Source organism: Quercus robur, chromosome 3 (assembly GCF_932294415.1).
Source record: "Quercus robur chromosome 3, dhQueRobu3.1, whole genome shotgun sequence".
Taxonomy (NCBI): domain Eukaryota; kingdom Viridiplantae; phylum Streptophyta; class Magnoliopsida; order Fagales; family Fagaceae; genus Quercus; species Quercus robur.
In genome coordinates this window covers 61,961,255-61,983,982 of record NC_065536.1, presented here as the reverse complement: position 1 = coordinate 61,983,982, position 22,728 = coordinate 61,961,255, and the positions used below count along the sequence as shown (strand labels likewise).

The 22,728-nt window shown below is 32.2% G+C and overlaps 1 pseudogene; it reads left to right on the top strand.

Moving 5' to 3' along the window:
• Positions 1–21,062: 21,062 nt before the first annotated feature.
• LOC126718754 (cytochrome P450 77A3-like) lies at positions 21,063–22,254 on the top strand (annotated as a pseudogene).
• Positions 22,255–22,728: the final 474 nt, after the last annotated feature.

The following is a 22,728-nucleotide window of genomic DNA, read 5'->3' as shown; positions in this document are numbered from 1 at the left end:
GAAAAAAAAAAGAAAAAAGAAAAAAGAAAGAAAGAAAGTGGTGGACCTATTTCAACTTTCAAGTGAGCCCAAAAATAATCCTTAGAACATGGATTATGGCTTAGTGGGGGTCTCTGCAACCAGTACTGTTGCTGTGTTGTAGTACATGTTGCCCCCACAAATGTTGTTTGAGCTGGCACGTTATGATCATTATTAGGTTTTACATAAAATTAAAGCTTAGTTTGAAGTCATGAGAAGGAATGCATGAAAATTATGTTACAAGTTTCCATAATGTTTGTACCTCATCAACCACTCGGTAGATGGACCATTCTTTTCTGTCAGGGTGGTTGCATGGCCTTGCGGGCTCAATTATGTTAGCACTATGGGGCTAATGTATCAATAATGTGAAATTCATGGACAAAACTAGGATTTGCTTTTGGGGCCAGAGAATATGGACAAATTTTTTTTGTTTTTTCTAATCATTTAATCAAATTTATACAAAGATTTAAGAATAAATTAATACATAAAAATAAAATTTATGTCTATTCAGTGTTCAAAAATATATAAATATACAAAAGACACAGTAATTATTTCTTTATGCATTTCAAGTTAATGATATATATCAAAGTCTAGCATTTTTCTATAATTTTAAAGACAAATGCCACTCTAATTTATTTATATAAATTGATGAGTATGATGATGAGAGAAACATCTAATTTTGAGAAAATGCACAAAGAATATGACACAAAATAACGCATTTAATTCAACTATACGAGAAATACTTAAAATTATGTTATACTCACCAAAACTACATATAATAATAAATTTTTTTTAAAAAAGGGAGGAGGCGGATGAAGATTTATATAGTAATTGAGCCCTGTATTGCTCAAGTAAAAGAACTTATATAGCCAGAAAGAAAATCGTCTCTTTACTTCTAGAAAATACAGAGAGAGGGTGAAGGCAAAAATAAATAAATAAATACTTAAATTGTTGAATTACCACAATAAGTAGATACAGTGTGAGCAAGTGCCAATTTTCATGTCTTATAATCTTGAGGATAAGTTTCATCTTGAAGGAGAAGGGAATGTTATAACCCAGGACAATGTGGTGGATAAATTTTTATTTGGATCGTTTGAATATAGGCTTAGAGATAGAAGTTATCTTAATAAGGCTTGTTAGTCTTTAGGAATAGTGATAGATGTTATAAGTTTGTTTTCAAAGGTAACTATTATCATCAAACATCAGCCTATAATTCTTCTTGTATTTAAGGGGTAAGATGAATAAATAAAAATCAAGCAAAAAATTAACTCAAAAATTTTATTCTCCCTTTCAAGTTCAAGAGGATAGTCACCTCGAATTGACTAAGTTACTTTTCAATTATTCCAATTCATATTATGGTTGTGGTCCAATTGAGTAATCCCATTGTGTACATTTTGTTGCCTTTATATATGTATATATATATATATATAGATATATATATTGTAATTAAAGATTATAATCTAATGCATGTAGGCTTAGGATACTAAACATGGAGGATGACCCATTTGATATTGCTCTAAACCATGGTGGGCTATTTATTAAAATAGTGATACTCATGTTGAATATGAGGGACTGGAGGTTTCCATGATTGAAATATTGAAAATTGACTATTTTATTGTGTATGATATGTCTGTATTTTGTAAAAATCTAAAAATTACTAATGCAGAAGCTTTTCATTCTTAGATTCCTTAGTTGCAGCTACATTATGGTTTACATCCATTATCTATATTACTATTTAACGGGCTTCTCCTATTTGGAATTTTCATTTTTTTAGTTCAAAAATACCCCTACACTCCTATGTTTAAGTAGAAACAAAATTAAAGGACAATCCGGTAAAAATACAACTCTAACTCACACTAAAACATTGTCTAACAAATAGGGTCACTCTCTTATTGATTTTTAAATTGCTTTATCCACTTATAAATTAAATTCTCAAAATAAAAATGATATATATAAAATAAAAACACAAGTTTTATTTTTATTTTTGACTACAAAATAAACGTGTAATATTTGTTTATTTTTAGAAGTTAGCCTTAAATTTTGGAATTAATGAAAAATTATGACATTATAATAAAAAAAAAAAATAAAAAAAAAAAAACCTCATCACACACGCGAAGCGCATGTGATGAGGCTAGTAGAATGATAATGATTATAGGGAATTAATTGAATGGTTAATATTTTCACCTAAGAGCTAGGTTGATCACATATATGTAAAGCATGTGAAACCTACACCATTGTTTAGCTTAAGTGGACCAGGCCTTCTATTAACTCAAGGTGTTTTTTTGATAATCTATTAACTAAAGGTGTTGATGACGAAAAAGGTGGTGATGAGGAATAAGGTGATCAAGAACAAGGTAGTGGTCATGATCAAGGTGATAACGGGCATGGAGGTGATGATATACAAGAAGGTGATGATGATCATGATGGTGGGAATGGTGTTGAGGAGGAGGTAGGGATTAACGGTGATGACGAGGATCTTAATGATTAAGGGACTAGATTAGAAGACAATTTCTTTGATGATGATTATGTTGATATATATAGTAGCCTAGTAGGGGACAATGCATATGATAAATACGAAAGAGAAACCACCCCATTGTCCAATCCAACCCAATCCTTTCTAACCAAAATACATCAAATTCTAATCCATCCTCAATGGCAAAAGTCACCACTTGCTTTAGCGATTGAGCAAAATATAGAAGGCGGTGATAATGATTATGGGCATTCTGACATATTAGGCACAACTATTAATTCTGAAGATGATGAAGAACACTCAAGATACTTTGATTTTACAGGAGAAGTTAATATGCACAACCCAATTTTTGAGATTGTAAGGATTTTTAATGACCACTAAGAATTTGAATGGGTTGCCAGGGCTTATAAAGTCAAGTGGGATTATCCATTGATATTGGTTAAGAACGAATTTTGCAAGGTGGTGAGATACAAATGTGAAAATTGTGAATAGGATATATATTCTTCACTCAACAAAGAAGGATCTCTTCTTGTGAAAAAAGTTGGTAAATGCACACATATGCTCAAGGAATTTTAATGGTTCAATGGTGATTTCAAAGTGGATTACAACTACATGATTAGAAAAGTTTAGAAGAGATCATAATATGAAGTTGATGGTCATAATGGAATGAATAAAAGAGAAGTCCCAAGTAGATATTCCATTGATAAAGCCTTTAAGTTAGGCAGATTGCAAAGGGAATACTGGAAGGAAGGTTGAGGCATTGTTTGAATAAATTAGGGATTATTGTGAAGATCGAAGATCTTCAAATCTAGGCAACACAACCAAAATTAGTTTGCACACGTCCATTCCCCACTTTGAGAGGATGTCATGTTGCTTGTACATCTATATTACTTGATCGTCGTGGACCATTGATTAGTCTTAATACCTGTCATTTGAGAGGTTTCTTGAATGATAACTACTTATAACATTTGGGATTGATATGATTGATATTATGTATCTTGCATCATTTGTAGTTTGTGAGAGTGAGAATAATGATAGTTGTACATGATTTATTAGTTGATATTGCTCCCGTTAGGGCTGTCCACGGGTTGAGTTTGTACCCAACTCAGACTCAACTCAAAAACTTTGAGTGGATAAAAACGTAACCCGAAATTGACTTGGAAGACTCGTCGGATCAACTGGTTTAGGTCTCGTCAGGTGTCAAGTTGTCTTGAGTCAATTTTGGGTTTTATCATCGGGATTTAGATTTGGCCTGATTCATCAAGATCTAGCCTAGATTTCGTCGAATAATGATGAGATCTTGTAGGATTTGGTCTGAAATGCTTGAAAATCGCCAGAAGAATTGATGTATTCAAGCGGGTCAGGTTTCACAGGTTTTGAAAGAGGAGACTTGCGACTGACCTATTGAGGTCGGGTTTAGAGAGGCCAGAACCCGCGTCTGACAATTGGAGTAGTTGGATTGGCTGGCGGTGGGTGGGTGGGTTGGACACCCCTAGCTTTAGTGAAGCGCTATAGGTGAACTTTATTTCTGACCAACAGAAGGTTGGTAAATCTTTCTCTTAATTTTCTCTTGAACATTGCTTTAATATTTGCATATACATACTAACCATACATTTTATTGTAGGGCTTAGTTCTTGCTCTTGAAGAATCTGTTTCTGAATCAAATATAAGGTTTTGTGTTAGACATCTATATGCCAATTTCAAAAAGAAGCTTAAGGGCTAAGCACTGAAAGATTTGATATGGGCAACTACAAGAGAGACCACCATAGTTGGAGTTGAGTCAATGATGGATGTTATTAAAAGAGTCAATTTAGATTTGGACTTTTCTTTTTATAGAGTGTACTTAGGGCTAAAGCCTTGTAAATTTCAATTAATGTACTCATCCCATTTATCAATAACGACGTACTCTTTTTAAGGTTTTTTATTTTCCTAAAAATTAATTAAGTGATAACTCCATTGTTTAATTCTAATTATAATGCCCACATATACTGTAATATAGAAAACACGTGTACAACCATTCAACCAAACATATAATGTAACATATGTTTATTAGAAATGGAGATGCATAGATGGTTTGTTTAGATTGATTGTTATTTCACGTCTCTAAAAGATCAACATCATCAATCTAAAGTATGATGAAATTAGTGTAATGCCACATGAACATTGTTATTAAATTCATCATTAAATGAAAATTTAAACATTCTTTGAAAGAAAACATAAGATTTTAATTACATACCTCAATATCTACATGTACATAGTGGAGGCCGTAAACACTTTTGTATGATCGTGTTATGTTTTGTTGTGTATCTTTCATATTGGCAATTAATTTTGGTTATAAATAACATCAATAAGTAAAATACATAAAATGATGACACGATAACCATAGAGGTTTGTAAAGCATTAAAAGAAATCAATATATAAGAAAGTGAGTGCAAACAGTTTAATTAGTACCAGTGATGAAAGTAATAAAACCTCTTATTACAGAATGTCTTTTGTGCAAACTCCCTCTTTTGGTACTATTCCTTTTGTAACATTTTATTGGGGAAGATTTGGAACTGCTTTCTCTAATTTTATTATACTGTATTTTGTAAGTACTCCCTCTTTAGGTGCTGCTCGTTTTGCAATACATTGTTGGGTGAATGAATTGGGAACTGCTTCATTTAATTTTATCATCCTTATTATTCGTTACATTTTAATTAAGGTTTGCACATTTGTAATAACTCTTTCAAAAACCTATTTATTTAGGACACCATCCTTAAATTGTTCAAATTTGGATTTAGCACTTGCCATTAAATAAAAACTCATTCCTAATTTTATCCCATCTTGAATTGCATGTCATTGTAATAAATGAATTTTGAAATCATTGAAATATATCACATGAAATTCCTACAGATGATGAAGGTAGAATGGTTTTATGTTTGTCATTTCCTAAAATAAGATGAAAAAAGTTATAGATTTGGAAAATCCATTTGAATTGAAAATCATAATTGTAAATTTCATCTTGATCAATACATATATCTCGACTCTATGTCTTTCTAAAAATATTTTTTCCACTTAAAATTTGGCTTCATCACCTTAAATAATTATATCACAACTAAATGTCATTATAATTAATAGTCTAGATATGTTTTATTATATGTTTACTTTTATGAACACATATTTGTTTTTATATATTACTCAAAAGTTTACAATGATATTAAATACTCTAATATCATTTCATACACATGTATTATTAATAAAAGTTAAAGGTTTGTAAATTGCAAACATATTTGCTTAAACCTCAATAATTGCAATGTATAATAAAAAACTAAAATAATAATCCATAAGATTAAAATAAAACAATCCAAAAATTAATAATTTTAAATTGGAAATACAAATAATATTAAGAAACATGGGTTAAAAGACAATTTATGGCTCATCATGGCATAAGTTCCTAACCTTTGGGCCTTGAGTGTTTAAATTTGAGTTACGAGCCTTTGACTCCCAACAAATTTTAGGTCCTTAAACATACTTTAAATGTTTTTAATGTCCAAATCTCGAGTTAATCAAAATCCCTAAAAGGCGCTAAACCGCTTATTATTCTAAAGAAGTAATGTAGAATCTATTCATTATAAGGTATAAGTTTTAGTGTTATGTTTAATTAATATCTCTACCCTATATATTTGGGAGAGTGGGGAGAGAAATACCTTGGGGAGACTCACAAAGTAGTTTATATAACATATAGAAACATATTTAAATCAAAAGGCCTAAGCCCAATAGGTATGAGCTCAACTGTGTTATATTAACCACTCTTTCTTCTCATTAGTATCCAATGTGGGATTTCCCTACTTAACCAACTACACTACTCACACCTGAATAATCCAACAAGTTACAATGTTATCAAACAAATGCATAAATCCAATGAAAGTACAAATAATTGATTATGTAATTGAACAAATAGATAAGTCTTGAATGTGGATGGTTTCGAAATTTTAACAAAGGCAAATTACAGTAAACCTACTTGTGGTTTGACCCATTTTCACTTTGCATACTCATGGTTTAAAACTTAACACTTTGCCCACCTAAGATTACACTTGTTAGTCTATTGTTACCCACCTCTATTAAAAAACAATGGTAAATATGTCTTTTTGTTCAACTTTTATGTCTCTCTCCTCCAAAAAAAAAAAAGAAAAAAAAAAAGAAAGAGAAACAAGAACTAATAGTGGATTTGTAAAAATTGTAAACCCAGGTTCATGAACATACTTCATCTTGGTATGAACGGTCTTGAGCCAATTAATCCAATTTTTTTTTTTTCATATTCACACAAATCCAAAAAAACATTTTCAAAAATTCTGTTTTTGCGTTATTATTTCCTTCCCATATATACTAACTCATCAATTGCTTTGTGAAATAATTAAATACCCTTCATTTGGTTGCTGAGGGGAAAAAAAAAAAAAAATGCAAAGCCAACTTAGAAGTTGAATTTGGTGTTGTTGAATAAAAGTCTTGGTTTTTAGTAGTCTCAATTGTGGATAATTTATCATTCGAAAGTTTGGTTTTTTATCTTTTCCATCCTTTCTAAGTGACCAAACAGAGCGTCAATATAATCCCCTAATGGATATAATACGCATTGGAGTCTTCTTGGCAGATTTTTTATGCACATAATGGTATATCAACGGCTATCTTTGCAAAGGAGAACTTATTGGATAATGTTTTTGAGTGTGATTCCTCAAGAAAGTAGTAGGGAAGAGTGGCTTCAAGCCCATCTTTTGACACTAGTTGCAGGTTTTGTGAAAACTGACATAGAATTTCAGCAGAAAGTTAAGCATCGAGGAGTTTGTTGTTATGTTTATAGTCTAATTTCACAAAAATCCTTTTAGCCACTCTTTCAAACATCCACAAAAATCCTACACAATTACACCTTAAATTTCAAAACCCCTCAAACTTTTCCCTCTCTCTCTCTCTCTCTCTCTCTCTCTCTCTCTCTCTCTCTCTCTCTCCGATCTAAACCAAACCCATACCCATGGTGGAACTTTTGTTTTGTGTTTATTGTGATTTGTGGGCTCTCTCTTCGATCTGTGTTGTGTTTGTTGTGATATGTGGGCATTTGAGTTGTATTAGTTTTAATTTCAAAAATTTTGATTTGTATTGTTCATCACTATTTGTAAAAAATTTAAAGCCTAACTCTTTGATCCATTTTAAATTTGTTTTAGTCTTAAAAAAATGTTTTTAACGGAGATGGGTAATGAGAGACTAACAGAGGTAATCTCAGGTAGGCAAAGTATTAATTTTTGAATTATGGATAAGCAAAGTGCAAATGGGTCAACCATAGATGGGTTTACTATAATTTACCCTTTTAACCAAAAAAAAAAAAATGCCGTCTTTGATACGCACGTGCGATAATTAGACTAATCATTACAAATAAGTTTTGACAATATAGAGTTGAGATCCACCATTTTGTTTCTGGAAGAAGAAGGATCACTAAGAAATTCCTACCTAATAGTAGTACAATGTTCAGAATTTAGAGGAGTTGATAGTGAAATCGAAACACTGGTCTCTTCCAAATGTACTTAACATTTGGTGTCAAAGCAACCTCCACCTTCTTGTCCTTTTTTTAGTGATCCTTCTCGTTTCAGAGACAAATTGACAAATTTTTATTATTTGGAGGAGATGTTACTAATAGTCTCACACTTGACTCACATTAATGACTAATCTTTTGGAAAAGTTCCTACCCTAGAAAGGTGCATACCCAGAATCAGAGAGTGATTAAGAGGCTGTTTGGATTTGTTGTTTCCATAACTCATAACTCAAAATATGTGGGCCCACGAAAAAAAGTCAGTTTGGTTTTTGTTTTCAGTTTTTGTTTCCATCACCCAATTCTCTAATTTTTGAGTGATGAGTTATGGAAACTGAAAAAACATTTTAGGTGTTTTCAGTTTTCGTAACTCTGTTTTCAATGGCATTTTCGTAATTAAAACTACATATTGGGACCCACGGTCGGAGCAACAGCCGCAACATTTGATTTTTTTTTTTTTTATTTTTTTTTTTTTTTCACTTGGTTCGGTGAGTTTTCCTTTCACACTGGCTTCTTCTTCTTCTTTCCATTCCTTTTCACTGGGTTTTTTTTTTTTTTTTTTTTTTTTTTTTTTTTTTTTTCACTTCTCACGATCATTTCTCTAACACACAAACACAAGCCCACAAACATGTTCCTCTACACAAACCCACCAAATAGAAACAAACAAAACCCACTAAAATTAAACTTAGAAATCTAAACATATGAAGTTCAAGATCAACTCAAAATTTAACATCAAGATCTTTTTTTCCAACTCAAAATTTAACATCAAGATCAACTCAAAATTAAACAAAACCCACATGATTTTTACTGGGTTTAGGGATACTAATCAAGATCGTCTTTTCCCCACCATGTCAGTAGCTTCGAGCTCACCATCGGAGCAAACGGAGACCAAGATGAAGAAGAAGCCGTAGTGGGATGCTTTAAGTGATCAGGTATGGGTCTAACTTGGTGATCAGGTATGGGTCCCACAAAAAGGTTGAAATATTTGAATGATGAAAACTGAAAACAATGTCCAAACAGGTGGGGTGTAGGGAGTTGGGGTATTTTAAGTGATAAGTGATGGGTTATAAGTGATGAGTGACAAAAATTGAGTGAGGAGTGATGAGTGATGAAAAAAAAAAAATCCAAATAGGGCCTAAAGGTTCAACTTTCGCTAACCAATGAATCGGATATGAATAAGATTAAAATTCCGAGACCTAATTTCAACTAAGGTACAAACTATAGGCTTGTTGAAGTAATTTAACCATAATTATATTTCAAAGTTTTCATATTTTAAGCAATTGTGTATCAAATTTTCTAACCTTTAACTCTTATTAATAATACATTCATATGAAATGATATATGATATGGAAAATGTATTTTTAATATTATTTATTATCATTGCAAATCTTTGTATAATATGTGATAAAAGAATATGGAATAAAATATGCATAACAAAAAAAAAAAAAAATTGAGTCCATCATTTTCTACTATCCCAATAGATATACCTCCTGACTCCCTTGACACTTCGTAGAAAAAGACTCCTTGCTAGCCAAGTTAAGTCAATTCATTTTGTTCAACCCAAACATGGTTACCTAATTTACCTCTCACATTGGGGTTAGATTTAGTGGTTTGGTGATCTAGTCTTGCGATGAGTTGAAACAAGCAAACCAACCAACAAAGTTCACAAATGATATCAGATCAAGTGGGAGTAACGCCAGTTTCAAAAAGAAAAAGAAAAAGTGGGAGTAACGCCCAAAAATTAATTGGGATAAATTCAATTAGCTCAGATGAGCCAAAGAAAAGGGCATGAATTAAAATAAAATAATTGTCAAATTGAGTGAAGTGAGGTCCCAACCAGCACAAGGGGAATAATTCCAGTAAAGTGTTCAAATTCATGACAAAATCAAGCACAAAGTACAAAAATAAAAGGATATAAAAAAATGTATTCCTTGACTCTGAAAAAACCTTCACATGAATTCTAGAGCGCCAAAAAAAAGAAAAATCCTTTTATTTGCAGAAGGAAACCATTTTCTTAGACTTCATTTCAGGTTTCAAACAATGTTTGAGACATTTTAGGTTTGCTCAATAACTCGCTTAAACCAAATACAGTTCACTTAAGCGAAGAGCCAACCAAAAGGTCCAAAACACTACAAGGCTACAAAATTATGCAACAAATTGTGCCTTAAGTGAGGGTTAATTGTTTTGACTTCTAAAAACAATTTTAACAATATTTTATAAGTTGTGACCTTTCAATGTTGTCTTTTTATTGGTATCTCTTTATTGTTGATTTATATTGTTAAATTTAGTTTTTATTTTCTACTGAAAATTGAAAAGAGATAATAATACAAGGAAATTTATAGAATTCTCTATAATTATTATTTGTTATATCCTGGAGACACTTGTTATGATGAACAACTCTATAATAATTAAATAATTGGATAGATATCACAGGCTATAGACTAATTACCATCGTAATTACTTTGACTTAAGCTTAAGTAGTGTAAAGGATGAGAAATTAATTGGGATCTGGTTTAGTATTTTGTTGCTTTCAAACTTGAACTGAAAGACAAGATCATCGGGACTGGCAAGCCCTTATCAAAGCAGATGGGAGTACTTGTAATGGAATTGCATTTGAAGCCATAAGCAGGGTGGGAAGAAGAATTTTGGAAGGATACTACACCACAAAAACCCAGTCCACAGTCGTAGCTATGCAGAGAGCCATACAAAGTGCAGTAATAAAAGCTACACAGCTGGGATTCACAAGCATTATCAAAGGAATAGAGCATATATGTATAGGTGGAAGCAAAACAAGGAACTCCATTGGAATAACAGAACACAGTTTGCAGATATCCAACACCTAAGCCAACAAGGAATCAAGCTCATAATACAAGCTGTTCCTGGTTTCAAATTTCCACATACATCATCATTTTTGGTTGGACCCAAATTTTTGTAATAGCTCTAATAGCTAGGTAAACCCTAACTTCGTCTGTACCTTCCGGATCAGGTATCAAAAAATAAAAAAAGGAGACAAAATCATCATTATGTATAGCATTGTCAACTATATTGATGTAACACTTGAAACAAACCTAAACTTGATACTGACTATGATTTCTTTATTTATTCTTATATCTGGGTCTATCTCTACTTGTTACTTTATTTATTCTTATTTCACCGAGCTCTAGTAACTAAAAATATAATTGAATAGAGCTATTCATAAATATATAAATTGTGCTCAACTCGAGTAAAAATTTGTTTATATTCGTTTATTTATCAAATAAGTCAAGTTCAAATCTATATTTAGGTGCGATCAAAGTTTAAACATAATATTGTGTTCATGAATAACCTCATAAACACAAAGCTTAATTTGGATATATTTATATGTATGCATGTATAAGAATATACTTATATAGTAATATAAATTTGAGATTGAATCATAAAAGTTTGTAAAAAAAGTTCATTGGATATCAAATCATTATTTATAATTTAGTGACAATACTATATAGATAGCCTAGTAAAAATTATATATAATTTTAATAATACAATGTTAGTGAAATAATTTTAATGAGTTTATAAAAAAAATCATCGTATCTAATTAACTCAAATTATATAATTTCAAATATAACTTAGTTATTAATAATTATTAGCATAAATTTACAAAAAGGAATTAAAAAAATTATTAGTCATAATGTTTATTACATATGGGAAAAGAATAATTTAATTAAGTAGCTTGCAAATAAGTTTGAACTTGCTTGATAAGAACATAAGTCAACCTTAAACATGTTATTTTGTTTGATAATGGGCTCAAACTTGGTTTGTGTTTGAAATTAAAAAAAGAAAAAAAAAACAATTTTGAAATTGTGACACTTAGCTCGATTCCATTTATTTCCAGCCGTCGTACCAGTAGCATCATTACAAGTGAAAAGAAATTTATTTATTTATTATTATTTTTAATCTTGAAAAAAAAGGAGAAATTACATTAAAAAAGCCATGGGCTTAAAGTCCATCTTGTTAAATACGAATTTCATATCAATTATTAATTTTCTTCGTTAACAAGTTCTCCACCCCTCATGTCAATATCATTTGAATATTTAATTAATGTTTAGGCAAATCTTAAAGGTTCAATAATACTTTATTCACAATTATTGCATAAGGGTGTTAAGCACTCACAAATGATATCTTTGAAGATCTTAAAAGGTCTTTTTTTGGGGGAGGGAGGGAGTCATAGTAGGTCATACCAACAAGAAAAGCATACACACCGTGTTTTTCAATTTTTTTTTTATTTTTTTTATTTTTACAATTATAAATATGACCTATTATTACGTTTTGTGATTGGTGCACAAAAAGAAATATCAATGATAGACCTAAGTGAAAGTGATGTTATTTCAATTATAAAAGACTAGATCAACATATGTATAAAATATTATGAAATAATATATATATTTTGCAAGCAAGCCAAAAAGTGTTACTTATGTGTAAATGCCTTACTTTTTATTCCATGACAGTATCAATGTGACACCTATGATGGAATACTCGTACAAGTTCTCATATATATTACTACTATATGGTTTTCATTTTTCAATGTGGAGGGTTCAAATTTAAAGTAAAAGAAAAGTTCTCAAAGATTAACTTTGGGATAATATTTTCTAGTACTCTTGGTTTCATGAATCATAATGCTTTTGTTCTGATGGTCTTGAGGGAGACAGTAAAAGAGAAACCAAGATTTCTTTCTTTCTTTCTTTCTTTCTTTTTTAAAAGAAAAGAAAGACCATTCAATTAGTGCAAGTGGCCATCATACTTCATAGCCATTCTCAAGGCATCAAAAAGAATTTCAATCCATTATATGTATCACTGAAGAGTTAGCTAATAGCTGGGTGTTCACTTTATACTGGTTTATGGGCCACCTACTCTATGCACTAGAAGTCTATATAAAAAAGAAGAAGAATATATTCCTAGAAACCATGGACAAATTAAGATCAATTTAGACCAAGATTGTGTTGGTTTAAGGAAACCCAAAGTCTAATAGGCAGTTCAAGATTCTTAGGGGATAAAAATTAAAATTTTATTTTGAGTTTGAGTTTGACACCTAGGCTTCATAATTAAAAAATGTTAACTTCACATGTTAATTTGGTATAATAGATAGTGGAGACCACGTAAAATATACCTCTCCAAGTAAATGCTCCAATATATTGCTTTCTATAAGAAGTTAAAGAACAAAATTAATTAAATATATTGTTGTTTTTTATTATTATTTAGTGCTATATATGATTAGGTTGTATCATGTACTATCATGCAGAATAAGGGTTTGATTGGTAGCAGATAAAAGGGGATGAAAAAGTATGGACAGAATATGGAAAATATTATCTTTTAATTAATTAATTTTTTATGAAAAAAAAATTATTTTATTCTAATTGGTATGTGAGTGTTAAATAACTTCATTAATTTAGTCTCAAATTCGTAGTGGCATTAGACATAATAGTAGGTAGTGTTGCCGCAGCTGAATCGAACATGACTTCCATATATTGAAAAGAAATTAATTAATAAAGAGATTTAATAATGTAATTTGCACAAAATATGCAAAAAGTTTCATTCCCACTAGTTTTGTCAAAACATATTTGTAATATATAATTATGTTCTTCATTTTCAAACTTTTTTTTTGAGAATAAATGGCAGACTTCATTTTCAAACTTAAGGATGAAGATTAGACTTTTATACACATTTGTGTATAATTTGTTGCAAATATGGCCGAGTGGTTGAAGGCGTAGCATTGGAACTGTTATGTAGGCTTTTGTTTACGAGGGTTCGAATCCCTTTTGTTAGAAAAATCATACGTAATTGATGATCGTTTACTTTCCTTGTTATTATTTGTTAAGAAAAATGAAGAAGATGACAAGAATTTATGTGTATATGAACATGATAGACAAATTTAATAGTAGAAATTCTTAAAGATATAACCAGGAAAAAAAAGAAAAACACCTAATAAAAAATTAAAAATGTGAAGAGGCTTATTGGAATGACATTCTTAAGAGATTACTAGAAATTATTTCGAGTTGCATATGATGAGTTTTGTAATTCAGTGATATTGTTTGGTTTCTTCATCAGAAATTCAGTTCAAACCTCCCTCCTTCTCTTCCACTTATTATAAGAAAAAAGAGTTATGATCATGTTTAACAAGAACAAAAAACCGATGAGAAAAACATTTTTCAATTACTTTTTTAATCATTGCATTTCTTCCTTTCCAAAGTATCCAATTAAACACACCATAATTTCAAAACTATGGTCTAACGCTGTTTTCACACTTTGCACTAATGGACACAAGCATTTTAAAAAGATTGAAAAAGGCAAGGTCTACTTGCACTATCAGCTTGCACTTTGACACGTAAATTATTATCTTAATTTTGACCTAGAATTTAATGGGTCATGTTAAAATTGAGAGTATATTATTGAATAATAACACAAATGTACAAAAGAAGTCTCTATTATATGGAAAATTGACCTTTGTCCTTTTTAAAAAAACAATCCAATATTTTGCCCAATTTTCCAAACTAATTAGGGAAATGTCAATTTTTTTAAATTCAACTTTTTCAAAATCGAGTTGAGCCTTATAGTGGCATTTTAAAAAACTTATAGTGACGTTTTAATAAGACTATAGTAGCGTTTTGTAACTCGAGCTCCATGAACTCGAGTTATAGGTAACAAAAAGAGGAAAAACTTACATTGAACTCAAGTTCATGAAGATCGAGTTACCAAACGCTACTATAGGTCCTTAAAACTTCACTATAAGCTTCTTAAAACGCCACTATAGGCCTCTAGATTTTTTTTTTTTTTTTTTGAACTCGATTTTGAGAAAATTAAGTTTTAAAAGAGGGGCATTTCGCTGATTAGTTTGGGAAATGAAGCAAAATGCTGGATTGTTTTTTTAAAAAGAGCAAAGGCCAATTTTGTCCCTCTATATATATATATATATGGATAGTGCAGAGCAAGTAGGCACAACAAGTACAAAGAGTATAACATAAAGTATAATAATAAGTACAATGGACCCAATTGAGCTTGAATCTAATGGAAACATAATCTAACAGGTCTCATTACGAATTATTTTGTGTCAGCAAAAGAAGAAAATTAACAAAAAGTTTGGTATGCAAGTGCACTTACTACGAATCTTAACTATTTGATTTATTTTACAAGGAAAAGTTAAGAGATACCCACATAATCTAACAGGTCTCATTACGAATTATTTTGTGTCAGCAAAAAAAGAAGATTAACAAAAAGTTTGGTATGCAAGTGCACTTACTACGAATCTTAACTATTTGATTTATTTTACAAGGAAAAGTTAAGGGATACCCTAAAGATATTTGTTTAAGAAATATATATATTTTTTTAAATTTTATGAGAAAAAAAAAGTAATTGATTTTTCTAACAAATTTTTTATATATATATTTCTTATAAAAATGATATCAAAAATTTTCTAATATAATCCATTAACAAATGCTCTTAAAATATACGTTTACCAAACCCTATAGTTCGTATTCTAACTTCACAACGTGGCTAGAGTGCTTCTTTCTTATTTGCCTCATTGTTTATTGTTCTATTTTCGGCCATTGCATGTTTCATGCCATAATCTAGATGGGCTTGTTCAATTAAATTTGGTCATCATTTTTTATTATTATAAATATTGCACACTATGATGTCAAGTCATAATCTGCTACCAACGGGGTTTGGCTTAGCTAGTAAGGCTTGAACACTTCATCTAACCTACCTAAATTCGAGTCTTGTTGCTAGCAAGAGTTCGTTGGTGGGTATCCACATGGGTTGGCCCATGGGCTTTAACCTTAGCACCCTTCCCAGGGGTTGGCATAACCTAGCTAACCCTTATTTTATTCTGGGAAAAAAAAAAGTTCATAATTTGTTGACTCAGATGTATTTTAGGATTATATATATATATATATATATCTATATATATATATTTTTTTGTTGAGATCTAGTGTTTTAGGAATATTTAAGGTGATGTAATTCAATAATTCTTCATTTGAAACAGGATTGTAATGATAGAAGATGATTATCTCTTATTTAGTGGACATAAATCTAATGATCCTTCAAGTATTATGTTGGTGTATTTTAATAAAATAAATAAATTCATAATTCTGGTTTTCTAGAAAATTTATTGCCAAATTATGTTTATGAGTTACAAATTTTATTATAAGATTATATAGATGGCAGTAACAAAATATTTATTTCTCTATTTGTAACTTATTTGTTTTCAAGATCTATATAAAGGGCGGATCAAAAAAACAAAAATCCATATAAGGAGTGGATTTCAATTAGTTCAATTGGTACAGTCTCTTATAGTTAAATAAGAGATTTGAGATTCGATTTTTGCCTATACCAAAAATCAATTGATGTATTAGTCTGATGATAAAGAACAATCATTTCAAAAAAAAAGAAAAGTTCTATATAAAGGACCATACTACTCCTGGTAAGTGATATATAAAAAATGTATTAAGATATGAGATATAGAATAGTTAACATAAAAGATGCACGAGGTACTACTTTATCTTTTACATATATATTATTTTGATGGCAAAGAAAAGTGTTTGTTCGGTGGAGTTTTATGCTCAACCACTTGTACAAAGTTGGTTTGAATTATACAACGATTTAATTGGACTGTTGCATCTTAAAGGTGGATTGTAAGTTTCGCCAATCACAAAGGTTTGAATTGTCCTAAACTTTGTGAGACTGAGTTTTAATTAGGTGATTTGCCCCTGATGCTTGTTAATCTCATTAAACTTCGAGATGAAAATTCAATTCGAGACTTCATTTTTTCCCCCTTTTATGCTCTTGAAACTTTTGGTCACAAGTAGGTGATGTATAAAATATTCACCATTAGTTCAAGTTGGCTTCTGTTTCCTTATTGCTTTTCAATCACAAAAAATGAAATGAATTCAAATTAGAATTCTTTTTCTACCACGTTAAAATAGCCGAACTTGTATCAATAGTGTTACTTTGACATCAAAAGCAGCCTCAGAAAAAAGAAGACTAGTTGGCTCCACAGATTCTTGCATGTGGGAAAGTAGATGAAGCAACTAGAAACCTTTTTCTTTATAGTAATCATCCCCGGAAATTGACTTGGGAGTTTTTGTCTGTGGCTCAGGTCAAGCAATATTATCCTCGTGTCCCTAACTTTAATGAAGCAATTAAATCCTTGTTTTATCTGAAATTCTAGGTTGAATGACGGTTGTTTTGTCATCTTTGGTCTGCATTCTTTGATGGCCTTGAAAATAGCATTTTGCATGCGTGTAAGGATGGAAGACCCAAGTATAATGAGAAATAGCATTTTGCATGCGTGTAAGGATGGAAGACCCAAGTATAATGAGATTGTCCCCCCCCCCCCCCCCCCCCCCCCCAAGGATAGAATTTGAATTTTTCGTCCTTCTTCGTCATAATTGATCTTTATTATTAGGTTAATATACTAATTAGCTATTGATGTAGACGGGATTCAAACCCTAAGTTGTTAGGTTAGTGTTGGCAAATCCATGACAGTATGGTACGTTTTTAAGTTGAAATGTTGTTATTCAAGTGTAAGACAAAGTCCATGAATTAGCTCAAGGATAGAATTAGGAATGTGAATCCTAATTCTCTTCAAGGCCCATTAAGTTGGCTAACAAGTTGGAATTTGAGCCCTACATGGAAAAATATATAAGTGCATATTATAGTCAACTTAAAAAAGAAAAAAGAAAATAGAAAAAGCTAATGTCGTACTTCTAAAGTTCCAAAACCCTAAAATCAAGAACAAAGTCTGAAGATGATTGTTAAAGTTTGGTGATTGACAACTAAAGTCACATTGCAATCACACTGTAGTTGTGGTGGAAGAATCTTTAAGGCGGTCCTTGAAGTCATAGATGTGGTTTGTGCATAGATGTTCATATTATAAGAGTCCAAGAATGTTTGGAACAGTGTGGGGGTCACAAATTACAGCTGGGTTTGGATAGCATTGAAAAGGAAAGCAATGCGTGTATGAGTTTTTTCTGTGGGTCCTGTGCACTGTTTACGGGACCCACAAGTATAAATTTTAACAAAATTTTCTTCAAAACTGGGTTTTACAGTACTATTCACACATTTAAAAATTATATTATTTCACTATAGTATTTTCAGTTTTCAATTTTACATTTACACTTGAATTGAACCAAATTCACTTCTTTTTTTTTTTTTGTTGGGGGGGGGGGGGGGGGGGGGGGGGGGGGGGGGGGGGGGGGGGGGGGGGGGGGGTGGTGTGTATTTGTTCTTCATGTACTCAGTCTCAGACTAGGTGGTAAATACGTTCTAGGCCTTTGGGCCAAGTTTAATTGCAGCAATATGCTTGCGAGCTCGTTTGAGGCAAAGTTCAAGATTGTCTTAGGGTCCGCAGATTGAATCTCACAACTTTCAGCCTTTTGGGCCTTAGAGCCTTAAGTTTTGCACCAAACATCAGGGGCTGAGATAGACTTGTATTAATATCAGGCCATTGACTCAATTAGTTGCTCCAAAAGAATATGGTTTCAATGTTTCATAACAAATTTTTGTATTAGGTGCAAATGCTAGCTGAATGAGGATAGATAAAAACCACAGAGTAATATGACTCAATTGAGAAGGTTTTTTGTCATCAAATAAAAAATTTGGGTTTTGAATTCCGCCTACACCAAAGACCAACTTGTGTCTTGACTTTGATAATAATGAGTAATTATTATAAAGCGAGCGTCATTTATTGAAATTCTATCTTATCTATCCAAAAAAAAACTCAACTTACGCCTTTTAGCATTTCAAAAGGAGACTTCCTGAGTTCAAACCACCATTCCCAAACTAACAGACTTAAAAGAAATTAGTTTAGATGAAGATCAAAATGGCCTAACATTATATTTGTTGTACGGTCATGGACCTGTAACCCTTGGCCTAACATCAATAAGCCCAAACAATTGAAATAGACAATTTTACTTCCGCTCGCCGCGCGCGGGGGGGGGGGGGGGGGTGTGTGGGTCCACCTTCCCTGGGTAGATCAGAATGATAATGGTACTGATCACAAGTATAGTATTACTTGAGCTAGTAGACACTCATTATGGTACTCAAATCCATCTTATAAATACTCGATGTGAAACTCAACACATGCTCAAGTTTGCTATGATCACTTATAATACCTTAGAATTCCTCCGTTTGACAAAAGGAACCTTAAATATGTTGCAAGCTATGGCTGAATTGACTCACTTCGAACAGAAAGACTAAAGGCCACTTGTTAGTTGCCGACTTTAGATCGAAGGAATATCCTACTCGTTCACCACTACACTAAGTCGATCAAGGGATTTAGTTTGATTGAAGGTTCCATTGCAAGGTAACATTTTCAAAACAATTTACTAGAGCAAAAAGAGCTATTAAGACATACACCCAGGTTTGCTTTGATACCATTTTGTAATGCACCTAAAAAAAGCATCAATCATATTTGTTCTTATAGCCCCATAAGAACTAGTCCAAGTATACACCCGCACAACACACACCCAACAATCAAATCCACCCAATTTGAAGTATCACAATCTAACACACCCCCCCACCCCCCCTCTTTACCCCTAAGGGAGAAGGCATTTGCCCATCCCCACATGCACCCACAAATATTTGATCTGCCCCAGTCCTGTTGAACTACAAAACATTACTAAAAATATAAAAGAGAGAGCTAAACTTGAGATTCTTTCTTCTCTTTTTCAAGTTATTTTCTTAGCAGCAAAATACAAATTTATCCTTGAAAAAAAAAAAAAAAGGTTTTCAGACCTTAATTCATGTAATAAGTTAATATATTCTTATATGTTATTTACTTTCCAATTCAAAGATACAGAGAAAAAAATAGTTAAGAACATAAAACTCTTTTATTATTATTATTATTATTTTTTTGAAACTCTAATAATAATAATTAATACACATGAACAAGACGACACTATATTGTTTTGGAAGGTTAACCAAGTCTCTCTCCCTATCTGAAATTTTTCCTTGACTTCATTCATTAATCCAGAGGTTAAGGTTTGGTTTTATATATATATATATATATATATATAGGATTAACCAAGACATTATAATGTTTTATTTTATTTTTTTTCTGAAATTTGATATTATATAGTATATGCTCAGATAGATTGGGGTTTTGTTAAATTTTGAACTAACTATTCGAAATGTTGGTTTTTGGTTTTCTTTATTGGTAGGATTGTGGTGAAAATATAGGCTGATCCATATAATTTTAGCTTTTTCCTTGTTAAAAAAAAAAAAAAAAAAATGTAAAAGGAGGCGACTGGAGTGGCTTTCCTAACTGGGCGTTACTATATAACATCCTATCCGTTAGGCCCAAACTTGCAAGTAATGGGTATTAAGCCATGGCGTGGGGTTTTTCTCAAGCGAGGAGTCAATAAGCTATAATAGTTATCTCAACTTCACAATGGCACTAACTGGCATTAAGCCAAAGATATAAGATTTTTTTTAAGCGTTTCTCATTACGTGATTCAAACTTGAAATCTCCACTCCCCAAAACCACTTGGGAGTACCCAATAACTACACCACCACCCTTGGTGGTCCATATAGTTTTAGCTATTATCCATATATGGGACACATGTTAATCTGTCTAAGGTTTTGATGAATCACTCCATAAGGTTTTGGCTTATTATCCATTGATCTGCCCCGACCTGCTGGTCCAGAATCCAGATCATACCGCGGCACAGTGTGGTTAGAGAAATTGAGACAAAATATCATCATTGTGGTGCAAAAATAGGCAAAATAACCATAAAATAAAAATATATGGTAGAGATATAATGCTGACTTGATTAATCAATACAAAGGCCTAAGTGGTAGTCTAAAGCTAGACAAAGCCCACAAGGAGCAAACCGAAGTGACAATACTAAAAAAGCAAGGCAAAATTATTGCGCACTAAATACTACAACTGTTAAGCCGAGCTAGTACAGACAGTAGAATCAGCAATAGATCATGTTTTGAGTGACCTCAACTTTGGTCAAGGTTATAGCCCAAAACATTCAATTCGACCTATCAACTCTAGGTTCATTTACACACATTCCCTTCACCACTTTTTCTCGTCCTAGCCCATGCTCCAAATGGCTTCTCTTCTGTCTTTATCTTTGTCCTCTTCTTCACTTTCCTCATACTACCATCTCTTTTTCACATTCCTAGCTTTCCTTCTTTCAGCCTTAATTTTCTTCCTCACACATAAAACCAAATCGAAGAAACTCAACCTTCCTCCAGGTCCACCCGGATGGCCTATTGTTGGGAACCTATTCCAAGTAGCAAACTCGGGGAAACCATTCTTCGAGTATGTTGATGGGATTCGATCAAAGTATGGTCCAATCTTTACCTTAAGAAGGGGGACCAGAACTATAATCATTCTAAGCGATGCAAAACTAGTTCACGAAGCCTTAAGTCGAAAAGGGTCAGCTTTTTGCTACTCGACCTCGAGAAAATCCAACAAGGAACATATTTAGCAGTAGCAATGCTGGTGCCACAACTGGACACCCCTCCACCAACCACAATGAGTTATAGCACAAGTTGTGGCACCAGCTTAATTCATTTAGCAGCAACAAATTCACTGTCAACGCCTCACTTTATGGGCCTGTTTGGCGTTCATTGAGACGCAACATGGTCCAAAACATGCTTAGCTCGAGCAGGCTTAAGGAGTTTCGCCAAGTGAGGGGACACAGCTATGGAGAAACTCATCAATAGGCTTCGAACTGAGGCTTAAGTCCAATGATGGTGTTGTTTGTGTCTTGAAAAACGCTCGCTTTGCTGTGTTTTGTATCCTCTTATCGCCGACAGACCCTGAACTAGTCACGCTTTGTTCCGAGTTGCTCAATGACGTAAACGTCGAGAATTACTTGCCTGGTATCAGTGAGGACCCGAAACTGTGGTCGAACCCATCAAAGTTCGAGCCGGAACGATTCGTTTCCGGGAAGGAGGACGCGGATATAACTGGAGTAACCGGGGTGAAGATGATGCCATTTGGGGTTGGAAGGAGAATATGTCCTGGTTTGAGCATGGCCACTGTGCATGTTCATCTTATGCTAGCAAGAATGGTGCAAGAATATTTGAGTGGAGTGCTTACCCGCCTGGTAATGAATTGGATTTTGCTGGGAAGTTGGAGTTCACTGTGGTGATGAAGAATTCCCTTAGAGCTATGACCAAGAGCAGGGTTTAAGGATGGTTTTATAATAATGTCTACAAATAATATAGATCTTATATATATACTAGATATTATTATATGATATTCCGGGTATCCCAACTTCTTCTTTTTTTTTTTTTTTTTTTTTTTTGCAATTTTGTTATGAAACATGAAAGATGTGATCCTGTTTCTTCTGCTAAAAAAAAAAAAATCTAGGTTCATTTCGTATGATGTCCAATGTTCACGAAGCATACTTTGGGCTATTTGTGTAATTTCAAAATGAAGAATTGAAAAAAAAGCTACATTTTCTACCCAAAAAAGAAAAAAAAAAGCTATATTCCATGAGTGCTTTGGCTAAATATTGTATAAAATGATTTTTATTTGGAATATGCAAATTAAATTTCGGTAATGTTATTGTCGAAATTCTGAAAAAAAAAAAATAAGAGAGAGAAGAGAGACATGATGTGACAGAAAAAAAAGTGAATTGTGGCAATACAATTACCAAAATTAGGAGAGAAAAAATTTGCAATTGTGGCAACT